At 37.9% G+C, this 17739-nt stretch overlaps 2 pseudogenes; both read right to left on the bottom strand.

The window, feature by feature from the left end:
- Positions 1-8767: 8767 nt before the first annotated feature.
- LOC141268478 (5S ribosomal RNA) lies at positions 8768-8885 on the bottom strand (annotated as a pseudogene).
- A 7651-nt stretch (positions 8886-16536) lies between these two features.
- LOC141268938 (5S ribosomal RNA) lies at positions 16537-16656 on the bottom strand (annotated as a pseudogene).
- Positions 16657-17739: the final 1083 nt, after the last annotated feature.

Here is a 17739-nt window from a genome sequence, read left to right as displayed (position 1 = left end):
CAGAAGGATGCTGGTATTTTGCAGAGATGAAATAGCGCAAGAGAGAAAGCAAATGAAAAAAAGAAAAGAGAATGAATGTGTGCACTTGTGAAAGGGAATGGAAAAAAGGCATAGAAGAGAGTGCCCCCTGCTGGTGGAAGGAAGGAAAAAGCAAAAGCCTACAGCACCTGGCATTCCCAGGCGGTCTCTGTTAAATGGTTAATTATGGAAATTCATTTGGAATGTTAATCGATAATCATTTTTCTGAGTTCTATGCCTCAGCCATCGTGTCTAGTTGACATGCGCTATTTGTGTGTGTATTTTTGGTTCACTACCATATGTAGAACAGGTGTCCATACGACTGGCTATAAAAGCCCATGGTAGAGAAAGGGGGGGCTCTCTTGCTCTGCACACCCCACAAGACACAGAATCTTCATGCTGAGAAGCAGATGACATGTAGGCCTGGACACATGCTCGACAAAGACATGATTTACCAGCCAGGATCCAAGGAAAGATGGGTGAATCTCAACAATTAAGCTAATTATGGACAAATGGACAATTACTTTATAACTAATTATTGTATGTACCTGCTGCAATCTGATTCTTTTTAATGGACAATCCAAGAATAAATAGATACATTTTTTATAAGAATATCGTGATATTGATACTTTGAGAAGTCCTCAGTAGAAAAAAAAATACAGGAAGAGTATTATTTTACAATGGTGAGCCAGCCAGTCCTGTTTTTTTGTTTTTTAAATTAAGTAAGTGAATTTCTTCCGTGAACAAGGGGGGAGTCCTGACGAGCTGAACAGCTGTTGTTCACGTGTCAGTAAATTCACTAGTTTGTCACGAGAAGCAGAAAGGACCTACAGACTGAGGAAAGACAGGAAGCAGAGGTACTAACAAGGAACAGAATCACACAGGAAAAGAATCAGACGAACTGAAGACAGGACGTGCTGATAAAGAGAAGCCAAGGAATCTTAAGGTAAGCAAAATATGGATATAATTTCTTCTTTTGCTAAACAAAGTAATATTAATTTCAAAGTTAATGTTGGAGATGACATAGAAGTTTTGTGGCTCAGTTTATACAAAGAATGTGAATTGCAGAATTTACAGTTAACTTCTAAATTGGTAAATAGAGACAAACAGAAATTGAGAAATATTCTACATTTGGTAGATTTTTTTCATAGTCTTTTGTTAGAGATTTCTAAGCAGGAAAATAGTGTAGAAGTGTCAGACGGTGATACTGATTCTGACTGTAATGTGGAAAATGAACAAGAAGTAAGACACGTGTCTGTAACTGAAGGTGACCTTGGGTCTGACCAAGAGACGGACATACAGAAACCTGACATGGGAGGAGACATGACTGACATACGAGAAACCGACATACTAGGTGATGTGGGAGGAGACGTGACTGACGTAGGAGGAACGGACGTACAAGAGCCACTAAAAATATCAGAGAATTCTGGAATTACCCAGGCTCAACTCCAAATTAAAATGAGGAAAAATTTGATGAAATTATACAAAATCATGCCAAAATATGATGTCAAAATCCATGCCTGTAGAAATTCAGAGACATTTGAGAGCTTCTCTGATAAGTTTGATTTATCCAATGAGGAGAGGAATCAATTATTTAAAATATGGATTCCTGTGACATTGTCCAGACGTTTACATTTAATGCCCTGTGAAAATGACTCTCCTAATGGATGGGAAAATGATTTGGACAGATTAAGATATTTGATTTATTGTGTCACAAAGGATTTTCCCAACATAGAAGATCTGCAGAAACTAAGGATTGGTAGGAAGGAATGTACATATACATTCATGTCCATATTTGAACGGGTGTACAAAGCTCTCATCAAAAATGGAAAAGTACAACATATGATAACAACTTTTGTACAAAAATTCAAATTCCTAAATTCAGTTTCCCAAGTTATGGCATCACAAAAAGATTCATTATTTGAATGTGCGCAGATGCTGGATTTTGTTAGAAAACATGAGAATCGTGAAAAGAAAATAAATCAAGCTAAATTTATAAAACCAGGAAAGGTAAAATCTTACCAAAAGCCAATATCAAACTCTTCTAGACTGAGTCATCCCTATAGTGAACTCTATCAAATACGCAGAAGATTTCATATATGTTATAAGCCATATCAGCCAGTGCAAAGATCCATCTCTCCACAGAATGAGTTAATTCTCAGTCAGAACTGTGATTCTCTAAAAAGGAAAATGGCTGAAACTGATGGACAGAGACAGGTGAGACGACCAACTCACTGTGACGTCATGGAATGTGGACAGAAGAACAGGCAGTTCTCTGAGGTTTTGAAGGATAGAAAAATGTCTTTCCTAAATAGGGCGTTCCTGGTGATATTTGAGAGAGACAGAAGATTTGGTTTAGGGAGTGGCTAAGGAAAAACTGTAATTATAATGTTGTATCAAAATGTAATACAATGTCTCAATATTTATTTATAATCTTATACAGTAAAATTGTAGTTACATAGTTTCTAATAGTTCATATATATATATACATATATATATATATACACTTGTCTAAGTAGATATTGCGTATAATTGTATTTATATATACGTTTATAAAATATATATATATATATATTAATTAATAAATTAGAACTTCATATATATAAATTTAAGTAGCAATATTTTGAATTACATTAGAACCAACCAATATACAGTGCCTACAAGTAGTATTCAACCCCCTGCAGATTTAGGTGGTTGACACATGCGGAATTAACTTGGCATTGTGACATTTGTACTGTAGATCAGCCTGGAAGTGGGAAATGCACTGCAGCAACTTTTTTTTTGTTTTTTTGTTTTTTTAAAACGTTAAAAGTTAATTCAGAGTGTCATTTATTATTCAACCCCTCAAACCACAAGAATTCTGTTTGGTCCCCCTAAAGTATTAAGAAGTAGTTCAGGCACCAAGAATAATGAGCTTCACATGTGTGGATTAAAGATCTCTTTTGCCAGCCTTTTCTGACTATTTAAGACCCTCCCCAAACTTGTGAACAGCACTCAGACATGGTCAACATGGGAAAGACAAAAGAGCATTCCAAGGCCATCAGAGACAAGATCGTGGAGGGTCACAAGGCTGGCAAGGGGTACAAAACCCTTTCCATGGAGTTGGGCCTACCTGTCTCCACTGTTGGGAGCATCATCCGTAAGTGGAAGGCTTATGGAACTACTGTTAGCCTTCCACGGCCTGGACAGCCTTTGAAACTGTCCTCCCGTGCCGAGGCCAGGCTTGTCCGAAGAGTCAAGGCTAACCCAAAGACAACAAGGAAGGAGCTCCGGGAAGATCTCATGGCAGTGGGGACATTGGTTTCAGTCAATACCATAAGTAACGTACTCCACCGCAATGGTCTCCGTTCCAGACGAGCCCGTAAGGTACCTTTACTTTCAAAGCGTCATGTCAAGGCTCGTCTACAGTTTGCTCATGATCACTTGGAGGACTCTGAGACAGACTGGTTCAAGGTTCTATGGTCTGATGAGACCAAGATCGAGATCTTTGGTGCCAACCACACACGTGACGTTTGGAGACTGGATGGCACTGCATACGACCCCAAGAATACCATCCCTACAGTCAAGCATGGAGGTGGCAGCATCATGCTGTGGGGCTGTTTCTCTGCCAAGGGGCCTGGCCATCTGGTCCGCATCTATGGGAAGATGGATAGCACGGCCTACCTGGAGATTTTGGCCAAGAACCTCCGCTCCTCCATCAAGGATCTTAAGATGGATCGTAATTTCATCTTCCAACAAGACAACGACCCAAAGCACACAGCCAAGAAAACCAAGGCCTGGTTCAAGAGGGAAAAAGTCAAGGTGTTGGAGTGGCCTAGTCAGTCTCCTGACCTTAACCCAATTGAAACCTTGTGAAAGGAGCTCAAGAATAAAGTCCACATGAGACACCCAAAGAACCTAGATAACTTGGAGAAGATCTGCATGGAGGAGTGGGCCAAGATAACTCCACAGACCTGTGCCGGCCTGATCAGGTCTTATAAAAGACGATTATTAGCTGTAATTGCAAACAAGGGTTATTCCACAAAATATTAAACATAGGGGTTGAATAATAATTGACCCACACTTTTATGTTTAAAATTTAATAAAATTCAACTGAGCAACATAACTTTTTGGTTTGTAAGATTTATGCTTCTGTTCATAAAACCTACTCTCGTTTGCAGTTTGAAGGCTCTAACGTATTTGCATCTTATCAAACCAGCTAAATCTGCAGGGGGTTGAATACTACTTGTAGGCACTGTATGTATAAGATATTTAAATAATTCTGTTTCTGTCTGAATTTGATATTTAACTTTATTTTCTTATATTTCCTTAGAGTTTTCATTCCAAAGCAGGATTTGATCAAAGAACTCTAAAATGGATTTATTTCTTTATTCACACAGGAAGTGAAAAAATTGCATGATTTTATGTGTATAACATTTTAAAATAATAACAATATATCTAGTTGAACTATAATATATATGTAATACTTATTAATTCTTTTGTGTTGCTCATATTTTCTGTGCATGAAGTGTTCGTGCAAATTAAAGTAGCTTTACAGCATGACGTGTGACAGCTGCGGCCTTTGAACTTTGAGCTAATAGTATAGGATCCCATTCATTCTATTTTCAACTGATGTAACTTAAGACCGGGCAGCCAGTGAAAAAAGAATCTAAGACAAGAGTTTTTTCAAGTGTCTGAAATTCCAGTGACTTACTCTCATATTATATAATATGTACTTGGGGAATATTCAAAGAAATATAAAGATATTCAATTGATATGGCAATGCGCATTAATAAATTGGGATACAACAATTTTGGGTTAAATATATATATATATATATATATATATATAAAACTTCATATGTGGAATGTTTGAGTTGAACAGATCTGTGAATGTCAGAGTGAAGGTGACAGATGAGTAAATCAGCAGCTGCTAAGTGTGATTGATGTGACAGAGGCCTCGTATGTTTGTATGTTTGAAAAAAAAAATGTTTCTTTATGTGAAGGTACAAAAATATATTTAATTCTGAGGAAATTATAATACATAATTAGGTATTATCTACATATATATATTTCTATATTTCTTTAATAATTATTATTTCTTGATTTAACTAATAGTGGATAAGGGCAACCACACATCAAAATGGTTTACAAAACAAATTTATATTTAGAATAATTTTCCACATGATAATATTCTTGAATAACTATAATATTATTTTTAATGGTTACCTAAATAGGTACACACCTCTCTTTAGTTAAATCTATGCTACTCATCGATATGAAATTTATGCACAATATTTCTAAAAGAATAATTATTTTTAATTTGGTTCTGATATATACATAAATTTTATAAAATAATATTTTTGGTATTAAGGGGGAAATGTGTTTTTGATCCTGATTACATAATCACTTTTGATCAATACTTATTTTCCACACATTTTAATAAAGAAGAAATAATAATAAGGTACTATGGTATAATTAAGAAGGGTATTACATGCAAAGTTGCATAATTTAATATTTTTTGGTGGTACAAGGTTATGACAAATATGAAATCATCCAGATAATGGAGATATAAGGGTATTTTTTATGGAGAATATAATTACTCTGCATTTGTCATTAAAATTTAAAGGCCAGATTTTTATTTTTATTCTTATTTTTACTCTTAATTTTATTTTTCATTTTTAAAATTTTATTCTTACTTTATACTTCTTATTTTTCTATTTTTTCATTTTTTAATTCTCATTTGATTTTATTTGAGTTCAATATCTCAATTGAGAAAACACATTAATATTTAATAAAGTAATGTCTAATACAAGAGTATTGCTTCATTAAATATATATTGCTAAGGAAAAAAATGTTTACATTTTCTGAGTAAACACAACAATTCATTCATTCATTTATTCATTCATTCATTCATTCCTACATTCATATATTTATTCATTTTGGTTCAGGAGTATACATTCTTTGATATTATTGGTTTAATAAAGATATAAAAACTTGTTTTTTCAAAATACACTGACACCTATGGGTTGGAAAAGGTAATTACACCTATGACATAAAAATGTTCTATCATATGGAGAACTTGATTGATAATGAATTATTATCTATTATTGTTTATTATTCCAAACATAATTTATTTTAATATTTTGATAATAATTAGATGGATATTACTGATTGCTATGGTACGCTGTGATATTATAGGTTAGGAAAAACTGCCAGATTTGGTATCAGATTAGGGAATGAAGACTTCAATCAAGACATCGCAATTATGAATTCTATCTTAATAAAGACTTTTAATTTTTATAAATCAAAGAGATTCTCAAAAGTTACAAGAAGAAGCAACTGATATCCGGACGTCTCAGAAGGTAACAGGTGTGAATGCTGAGTGTTATAATAGACTGTGTCCATTACATACAATACAATTCACACCACTGATCACCAAGACGGCAGAGGACGATGATCCTATATGTACTCTGTTGTGTTCAAGTTTCATCACGTTCCACTGGTTTCTTATCACCTGCAACGCTTCAATGAAAGCTGGTGAACAGGTAATACCTGGCATATGTGTCATGTATATAAAGGACTGAGTACTGGTTATGGTGCTATATAAAGCAGGAAAGTGTCAAGTTAACCCTTGCTTTACTGACCAAAGACGTCACATCTGTTCCAAAAGTGACACGAGACCAGTGCGAACACACGGAAGATTCCAAAGACGATCCAACGTAAGTCCAGGTGACACTGCACAGATATTAAAGCTACATTTCATCCATGGACTTTGTTTTCTTATCAACTGACACACATGATCTTTCTAATAAAGAGTACAGTTTATGGACTGAACAATAATGAACACAATTATGGACTGTACAATATCTACATGCTGTAATTTATTTCAAAGGAGTTTTCATCTAAAGACTGTGTTATAAAAGAACCAAGAAGAAGACGAGACGACGACCCGATGACATCAGATGATGACGATTGAACCCGCGATTGCTTCAATTTAGATATAGGGAAGTATAATTATACATATTAAATGAATATTAGTCGCGGCTTACCATAACATGAATTCACATCATTATAAAACAATAAACCGATATTGATACTATTATTACTATTATTATTATTATGGAAATTTAATGATATTGCCAAGGAAGAAGGAAAGAAAAAATGATTGATGAATGTATCTTCTTTTGAGAAATTTCAGTTAAAGTCCTTTTATTCTCAAAAAAGGGGGAAATGTTAAATGGTTAATTATGGAAATTCATTTGGAATGTTAATCGATAATCATTTTTCTGAGTTCTATGCCTCAGCCATCGTGTCTAGTTGACATGCGCTATTTGTGTGTGTATTTTTGGTTCACTACCATATGTAGAACAGGTGTCCATACGACTGGCTATAAAAGCCCATGGTACAGAAAGGGGGTAGCTCTCTTGCTCTGCCCACCCCACAAGACACAGAATCTTCATGCTGAGAAGCAGATGACATGTAGGCCTGGACACATGCTGGACAAAGACATGATTTACCAGCCAGGATCCAAGGAAAGATGGGTGAATCTCAACAATTAAGCTAATTATGGACAAATGGACAATTACTTTATAACTAATTATTGTATGTACCTGCTGCAGTCTGATTCTTTTTAATGGACAATCCAAGAATAAATAGATACATTTTTTTATAAGAATATCGTGATATTGATACTTTGAGAAGTCCTTAGTAGAAAAAAAATAACACAGGAAGAGTATTATTTTACAGTCTCCCATCCAAGTACTAACCAGGCCCAACCCTGCTTAGCTTCCAAGATAAGGTGTGTTCAGGGTGGTGTGGCCGTAGGCAGAGACAAGCCTCTCACTTGCTGCATTTCTACTTTGACGTCTGGCTGCCGGCTGCCCTTTCCAGTGCTCAGCAAGACCAGGTCCTTTTGTGCTTTCCCTTCTCTTCAATTTTTTTGCTGGCTTCCTTATAAGGTCTTGTAGACACAACGCCCCACTCAGAGCCGCTGAGCTCACTGATCGGCTGCAGCGCTGTCGACGGAACGTCAGCTTCACGGCCAATGCCACAGGCTGGGAGCAGAGGCGAGACTCACCGGTAGACTCGGGTAGGGTGAGTAGAGTGCGGTTAGTTGCTTTCTAATAGCCTGCAGCCAGGGATTAACTTTTAATGAAAGGGAACAATCCCTTTGACTGTCTGCAGCGCGCCACACCTAGGAAGCGCACTCTCACACACAAGCCAGCATGCACACGTGCTTGCACGTGACAACACCCCCTATCTGCCCCTACAACCTCTCCGTCACCATGCGTCAGACACTCCTGCCTGTTTTATGATTTCAGGGCCCTAGCAGGAATCACCCCCCCCTCCCCAATTCCTTCCGCACCTTCCTTGCCTTCCTTGCACTGAGGTTAGCTCTTTGTCAGCCGTCTGGCTTGGTTACACAAGCTTCTTTGCAGAGAAACATGTTACTTCTGCTGGCCCTCGCTAGGCGGCCGGCATCCAAAACCTTCCCTGGGCACCTGCTGAAAGCCTGGCCCCTTCACGGCCCCGGGTGCTTTTAATGCCATCATTTCCACACGGCGAGCTGCGGAGTCAACAAACACTCCTAGCCGTGGCAAGGAGCTCGATTTCAGGCCTGCGTGAAAGCGGCGGGGTAGCGTACTTAGCTGCCAACTGGCTCAGAGGCCTTGGGGCTTCCATCATCTAAGTTACTTAAGATCGGTGTCCGGCAAGGCGCCGTTCCATGCTAGCCGAGCTGTGCAGTAGGGCAAAACGTCATCAAAATAGTCTACAGCACCCGGTGTTCCCAGGAGGTCTCCCATCCAGGTACTGTCCAAGCCCAGCCCTGCTTTGCTTCCAAGATCAGACGAGATCGGGCGTATCCAAGGTGGTATGGCCAGAAGACGCTGTCTGATCCATCACCCGGCCAGCCTTTCTCAGGATCGCTTGGTGGCGAGCAATCTGGCCGTGACGGGGCGGGCTCTGAAGGGTCCATGCAAAGGCTGTGCCATCCCTACAGGTGTGGTTTGTTTAGCAGTGATTCACCCGACGCATCAGGTGTCTTCAAAAATGTCTCGGCGCAGGGACTCCTGCAGGCTAAACCCTTCATCGCGGTAATGTGACAGAAAGAGCAAGCTGGACGCATAACTTGGGGACGGAGCGAGACGTCCAGGGGTGAATGAAGGAAGAGGGTGAGATGGTTGCCAGTGACTTTGAGCTGCTCTTTAGGGGGGAGGGTCGTGTTGCCTGCAAAGGTCTTCTGCTTGGGGTTACCGGTGGTTGCCTCCAGGCACGCGGGAGACGCTGGTCCTGGTGAAAAGGAGCCTTCTATTAAAAGTAAAGAAGCAACAATGCTGGAGGCCCACAGTGATCAGAAGGATGCTGGTATTTTGCAGAGATGAAATAGCGCAAGAGAGAAAGCAAATGAAAAAAAGAAAAGAGAATGAATGTGTGCACTTGTGAAAGGGAATGGAAAAAAGGCATAGAAGAGAGTGCCCCCTGCTGGTGGAAGGAAGGAAAAAGCAAAAGCCTACAGCACCTGGCATTCCCAGGCGTTCTCTGTTAAATGGTTAATTATGGAAATTCATTTGGAATGTTAATCGATAATCATTTTTCTGAGTTCTATGCCTCAGCCATCGTGTCTAGTTGACATGCACTATTTGTGTGTGTATTTTTGGTTCACTACCATATGTAGAACAGGTGTCCATATGACTGGCTATAAAAGCCCATGGTACAGAAAGGGGGGGCTCTCTTGCTCTGCCCACCCCACAAGACACAGAATCTTCATGCTGAGAAGCAGATGACACGTAGGCCTGGACACATGCTGGACAAAGACATGATTTACCAGCCAGGATCCAAGGAAAGATGGGTGAATCTCAACAATTAAGCTAATTATGGACAAATGGACAATTACTTTATAACTAATTATTGTATGTACCTGCTGCAATCTGATTCTTTTTAATGGACAATCCAAGAATAAATACATTTTTTTATAAGAATATTGTGATATTGATACTTTGAGAAGTCCTCAGTAGAAAAAAATAATACAGGAAGAGTATTATTTTACAATGGTGAGCCAGCCAGTCCTGTTTTTTTGTTTTTTAAATTAAGTAAGTGAATTTCTTCCGTGAACAAGGGGGGAGTCCTGACGAGCTGAACAGCTGTTGTTCACGTGTCAGTAAATTCACTAGTTTGTCACGAGAAGCAGAAAGGACCTACAGACTGAGGAAAGACAGGAAGCAGAGGTACTAACAAGGAACAGAATCACACAGGAAAAGAATCAGACGAACTGAAGACAGGACGTGCTGATAAAGAGAAGCCAAGGAATCTTAAGGTAAGCAAAATATGGATATAATTTCTTCTTTTGCTAAACAAAGTAATATTAATTTCAAAGTTAATCTAGGAGATGACATAGAAGTTTTGTGGCTCAGTTTATACAAAGAATGTGAATTGCAGAATTTACAGTTAACTTCTAAATTGGTAAATAGAGACAAACAGAAATTGAGAAATATTCTACATTTGGTAGATTTTTTTCATAGTCTTGTGTTAGAGATTTCTAAGCAGGAAAATAGTGTAGAAGTGTCAGACGGTGATACTGATTCTGACTGTAATGTGGAAAATGAACAAGAAGTAAGACATGTGTCTGTAACTGAAGGTGACCTTGGGTCTGACCAAGAGACGGACATACAGAAACCTGACATGGGAGGAGACATGACTGACATACGAGAAACCGATATACTAGGTGATGTGGGAGGAGACGTGAGTGACGTAGGAGGAATGGACGTACAAGAGCCACTAAAAATATCAGAGAATTCTGGAATTACCCAGGCTCAACTCCAAATTAAAATAAGGAAAAATTTGCTGAAATTATACAAAATCATGCCAAAATATGATGTCAAAATCCATGCCTGTAGAAATTCAGAGACATTTGAGAGCTTCTCTGATAAGTTTGATTTATCCAATGAGGAGAGGAATCACTTATTTAAAATATGGATTCCTGTGACCTTGTCCAGACGTTTACATTTAATGCCCTGTGAAAATGACTATCCTAATGGATGGGAAAATGATTCGGACAGATTAAGATATTTGATTTATTGTGTCACAAAGGATTTTCCCAACATAGAAGATCTGCAGAAACTAAGGATTGGTAGGAAGGAATGTACATATACATTCATGTCCATATTTGAACGGTTGTACAAAGCTCTCATCAAAAATGGAAAAGTACAACATATGATAACAACTTTTGTACAAAAATTCAAATTCCTAAATTCAGTTTCCCAAGTTATGGCATCACAAAAAAATTCATTATTTGAATGTGCGCAGATGCTGGATTTTGTTAGAAAACATGAGAATCGTGAAAAGAAAATAAATCAAGCTAAATTTATAAAACCAGGAAAGGTAAAATCTTACCAAAAGCCAATATCAAACTCTCCTAGACTGAGTCATCCCCATAGTGAACTCTATCAAATACACAGAAGATTTCATATATGTTATAAGCCATATCAGCCAGTGCAAAGATCCATCTCTCCACAGAATGAGTTAATTCTCAGTCAGAACTGTGATTCTCTAAAAAGGAAAATGGCTGAAACTGATGGACAGAGACAGGTGAGACGACCAACTCACAGTGACGTCATGGAATGTGGACAGAAGAACAGGCAGTTCTCTGAGGTTTTGAAGAATAGAAAAATGTCTTTCCTAAATAGGGCGTTCCTGGAGATATTTGAGAGAGACAGAAGATTTGGTTTAGGGGGTGGCTAAGGAAAAACTGTAATTATAATGTTGTATCAAAATGTAATACAATGTCTCAATATTTATTTATAATCTTATACAGTAAAATTGTAGTTACATAGTTTCTAATAGTTCATATATATATATATATACACTTGTCTAAGTAGAGATTGCGTATAATTGTATTTATATATACGTTTATAAAATATATATATATATATTAATTAATAAATTAGAACTTCATATATACAAATTTAAGTAGCAATATTTTGAATTACATTAGAACCAACCAATATATGTATAAGATATTTAAATAATTCTGTTTCTGTATGAATTTGATATTTAATTTTATTTTCTTATATTTCCTTAGAGTTTTCATTCCAAAGCAGGATTTGATCAAAGAACTCTAAAATGGATTTATTTCTTTATTCACACAGGAAGTGAAAAAAATGCATGATTTTATGTGTATAACATTTTAAAATAATAACAATATATCTAGTTGAACTATAATATATATGTAATACTTATTAATTCTTTTGTGTTGCTAATATTTTCTGTGCATGAAGTGTTCGTGCAAATTAAAGTAGCTCTACAGCATGACGTGTGACAGCTGCGGCCTTTGAACTTTGAGCTAATAGTATAGGATCCCATTCATTCTATTTTCAACTGATGTAACTTAAGACCGGGCAGCCAGTGAAAAAAGAATCAAAGACAAGAGTTTTTTCAAGTGTCTGAAATTCCAGTGACTTACTCTCATATTATATAATATGTACTTGGGGAATATTCAAAGAAATATAAAGATATTCAATTGATATGGCAATGCGCATTAATAAATTGGGATACAACAATTTTGGGTTAAATATATATATATATATATATAAAACTTCATATGTGGAATGTTTGAGTTGAACAGATCTGTGAATGTCAGAGTGAAGGTGACAGATGAGTAAATCAGCAGCTGCTAAGTGTGATTGATGTGACAGAGGCCTCGTATGTTTGTATGTTTGAAAAAAAAAAAATGTTTCTTTATGTGAAGGTACAAACATATATTTAATTCTGAGGAAATTATAATACATAATTAGGTATTATCTACATATATATATTTCTATATTTCTTTAATAATTATTATTTCTTGATTTAACTAATAGTGGATAAGGGCAACCACACATCAAAATGGTTTACAAAGCAAATTTATATTTAGAATAATTTTCCACATGATAATATTCTTGAATAACTATAATATTATTTTTAATGGTTACCTAAATAGGTACACACCTCTCTTTAGTCAAATCTATGCTACTCATCGATATGAAATGTATGCACAATATTTCTAGAAGAAGAATTATTTTTAATTTGGTTCTGATATATACATAAATTTTATAAAATAATATTTTTGGTATTAAGGGGGAAAATGTGCTTTTGATCCTGATTACATAATCACTTTTGATCAATACTTATTTTCCACACATTTTAATAAAGAAGAAATAATAATAAGGTACTATGGTATAATTAAGAAAGGTATTACATGCAAAGTTGCATAATTTAATATTTTTTGGTGGTACAAGGTTATGACAAATATGAAATCATCCAGATAATGGAGATATAAGGGTATTTTTTATGGAGAATATAATTACTCTGCATTTGTCATTAAAATTTAAAGGCCTTATTTTTATTTTAATTCTTATTTTTACTCTTAATTTTATTTTTCATTTCTAAAATTTTATTCTTACTTTATATTTCTTATTTTTTTCTTTTTTAATTTTTTAATTCTCATTTGATTTTATTTGAGTTCAATATCTCAATTGAGAAAACACATTAATATTTAATAAAGTAATGTCTAATACAAGAGTATTGCTTCATTAAATATATATTGCTAAGGAAAAAAATGTTTACATTTTCTGAGTAAACACAACAATTCATTCATTCATTTATTCATTCATTCATTCATTCATTCATTCATTCATACATTCATATATTTTTTCATTTTGGTTCAGGAGTATACATTCTTTGATATTATTGGTTTAATAAAGATATAAAAACTTGTTTTTTCAAAATACACTGACACCTATGGGTTGGAAAAGGTAATTACACCTATGACATAAAAATGTTCTATCATATGGAGAACTTGATTGATAATGAATTATTATCTATTATTGTTTATTATTCCAAACATAATTTATTTTAATATTTTGATAATAATTAGATGGATATTACTGACTGCTATGGTACGCTGTGATATTATAGGTTAGGAAAAACTGCCAGATTTGGTATCAGATTAGGGAATGAAGACTTCAATCAAGACATCGCAATTATGAATTCTATCTTAATAAAGACTTTTAATTTTTATAAATCAAAGAGATTCTCAAAAGTTACAAGAAGAAGCAACTGATATCCGGACGTCTCAGAAGGTAACAGGTGTGAATGCTGAGTGTTATAATAGACTGTGTCCATTACATACAATACAATTCACACCACTGATCACCAGGACGGCAGAGGATGATGATCCTATATGTACTGTGTTGTGTTCAAGTTTCATCACGTTCTAGTGGTTTCTTATCACCTGCAACGCTTCAATGAAAGCTGGTGAACAGGTAATACCTGGCATATGTGTCTTGTATATAAAGGACTGAGTACTGGTTATGGTGCTATATAAAGCAGGAAAGTGTCAAGTTAACCCTTGCTTTACTGACCAAAGACGTCACATCTATTCCAAAAGTGACACGAGACCAGTGCAGACACACGGAAGATTCCAAAGATGATCCAACGTAAGTCCAGGTGACACTGCACAGATATTAAAGCTACATTTCATCCATGGACTTTGTTTTCTTATCAACTGACACACATGATCTTTCTAATAAAGAGTACAGTTTATGGACTGAACAATAATGAACACAATTATGGACTGTACAATATCTACATGCTGTAATTTATTTCAAAAGAGTTTTCATCTAAAGACTGTGTTATAAAAGAACCAAGAATAAGACGAGACGACGACCCGATGACATCAGATGATGACGATTGAACCCGCGATTGCTTCAATTTAGATATAGGGAAGTATAATTATACATATAAATGAATATTAGTCACGGCTTACCATAATATGAATTCACATCATTATATAACAATAATCCGATATTGATACTATTATTACTATTATTATTATTATGGAAATTTAATGATATTGCCAAGGAAGAAGGAAAGAAAAAATGATTGATGAATGTATCTTCTTTTGAGAAGTTTCAGTTAAAGTCCATTTATTCTCAAAAAAGGGGGAAATGTTAAATGGTTAATTATGGAAATTCATTTGGAATGTTAATCGATAATCATTTTTCTGAGTTCTATGCCTCAGCCATCGTGTCTAGTTGACATGCGCTATTTGTGTGTGTATTTTTGGTTCACTACCATATGTAGAACAGGTGTCCATACGACTGGCTATAAAAGCCCATGGTACAGAAAGGGGGGGCTCTCTTGCTCTGCCCACCCCACAAGACACAGAATCTTCATGCTGAGAAGCAGATGACATGTAGGCCTGGACACATGCTGGACAAAGACATGATTTACCAGCCAGGATCCAAGGAAAGATGGGTGAATCTCAACAATTAAACAATTAAGCTAATTATGGACAAATGGACAATTACTTTATAACTAATTATTGTATGTACCTGCTGCAATCTGATTCTTTTTAATGGACAATCCAATAATAAATAGATACATTTTTTTATAAGAATATCGTGATATTGATACTTTGAGAAGTCCTCAGTAGAAAAAAATAACACAGGAAGAGTATTATTTTACAGTCTCCCATCCAAGTACTAACCAGGCTCGACCCTGCTTAGCTTCCAAGATCAGATGAGATCCGGTGTGTTCAGGGTGGTGTGGCCGTAGGCAGAGACAAGACTCTGACTTGCTGCATTTCTACTTTGACGTCTGGCTGCCAGCTGCCCTTTCCAGTGCTCAGCAAGACCAGGTCCTTTTGTGCTTTCCCTTCTCTTCAATTTTTTTGCTGGCTTCCTTAAAAGGTCTTGCAGACACAACGCCCCACTCAGAGCCGCTGAGCTCACTGATCGGCTGCAGCGCTGTCGACGGAACGTCAGCTTCATGGCCAATGCCACAGGCCGGGAGCAGAGGCGAGACTCACCGGTAGACCCGGGTAGGATGAGTAGAGCGCGGTTAGTGGCTTTCTAATAGGCTGCAGCCGGGGATTAACTTTTAACGAAAGGGAACAATCCCTTTGACTGTCTGCAGCGCGCCACACCTAGGAAGCGCACTCTCACACACAAGCCAGCATGCACACGTGCTCGCACGTGACAACACCCCCTATCTGCCCCTACAACCTCTCCGTCACCATGCGTCAGACTCTCCTGCCTGTTTTATGATTTCAGGGCCCTAGCAGGAATCACCCCCCCTCCCCAATTTCTTCCGCACCTTCCTTGCCTTCCTTGGACTGAGGTAAGCTCTTTGTCAGCCGTCTGGCTTGGTTACACAAGCTTCTTTGCAGAGAACCATGTTACTTCTGCTGGCCCTCGCTAGGCAGCCGGCATCCAAAACATTCCCTGGGCACCTGCTGAAAGCCTGGCCCCTTCACGGCCCTGGGTGCTTTTAACGCCATCATTTTCACACGGCGAGCTGCGGAGTCAATAAGCACTCCTAGCCGTGGCAAGGAGCTCGGTGTCAGGCCTGCGTGAAGGGCGGCGGGGTAGCGTACTTAGCTGCCAACTGGCTCAGAGGCCTTGGGGCTTCCATCATCTAAGTTACTTAAGGTCAGTGTCCGGCAAGGCGCCGTTCCATGCTAGCCGAGCTGGGCAGTAGGGCAAAACGTCATCAAAATGGTCTACAGCACCCGGTGTTCCCAGGAGGTATCCCATTCAAGTACTGTCCGAACCCAGCCCTGCTTTGCTTCCGATATCAGACGAGATCGGGCGAATCCAAGGTGGTATGGCCAGTAGACGCTGCTCGATCCATCGCCCGGCCAGCCTTTCTCAGGATCGCTTGATGGCGAGCAATCTGGCCGTGATGGGGCGGGCTCCGAAGGGTCCATGTAAAGGCTGTGCCGTCCCTACAGGTGTGGTTTGTTTAGCAGTGATTCACCCGCCGCATCAGGTGTCTTCAAAAATGGCTCGGCGCAGGGTCTCCTGCAGGCTAAACCCTTCATCGCGGTAATATGACAGAAAGAGCAAGCTGGACCCGTAACTTGGGGGCGGAGCGATACATCCAGGGGTGAAGGAAGGAAGAGGGTGAGATGGTTGCCAGTGACTTTGAGCTGCTCTTCAGGGGGGAGGGTCGTGTTGCCTGCAAAGGTCTTCTGCTTGGGGTTACCGGTGGTTGCCTCCAGCCACCCGGGAGATGCTGGTCCTGGTGAAAAGGAGCCTAGTATTAAAAGTAAATAAGCAACAATGCTGGAGGCCCACGGTGATCAGAAGGATGCTGGTATTTTGCAGAGATGAAATAGCGCAAGAGAGAAAGCAAATGAAAAAAAGAAAAGAGAATGAATGTGTGCACTTGTGAAAGGGAATGGAAAAAAGGCATAGAAGAGAGTGCCCCCTGCTGGTGGAAGGAAGGAAAAAGCAAAAGCCTACAGCACCTGGCATTCCCAGGCGGTCTCTGTTAATTGGTTAATTATGGAAATTCATTTGGAATGTTAATCGATAATGATTTTTCTGAGTTCTATGCCTCAGCCATCGTGTCTAGTTGACATGCGCTATTTGTGTGTGTATTTTTGGTTCACTACCATATGTAGAACAGGTGTCCATACGACTGGCTATAAAAGCCCATGGTACAGAAAGGGGGGGCTCTCTTGCTCTGCCCACCCCACAAGACACAGAATCTTCATGCTGAGAAGCAGATGACATGTAGGCATGGACAAATGCTGGACAAAGACATGATTTACCAGCCAGGATCCAAGGAACGATGGGTGAATCTCAACAATTAAGCTAATTATGGACAAATGGACAATTACTTTATAACTAATTATTGTATGTACCTCCTGCAATCTGATTCTTTTTAATGGACAATCCAAGAATAAATAGATACA

This window comes from Phyllobates terribilis, unplaced genomic scaffold (assembly GCF_046119375.1).
Source record: "Phyllobates terribilis strain yellow unplaced genomic scaffold, ASM4611937v1 Scaffold_4__5_contigs__length_816908805, whole genome shotgun sequence".
Classification (NCBI taxonomy): domain Eukaryota; kingdom Metazoa; phylum Chordata; class Amphibia; order Anura; family Dendrobatidae; genus Phyllobates; species Phyllobates terribilis.
This window is presented reverse-complemented; position numbering and strand designations above follow the sequence as displayed.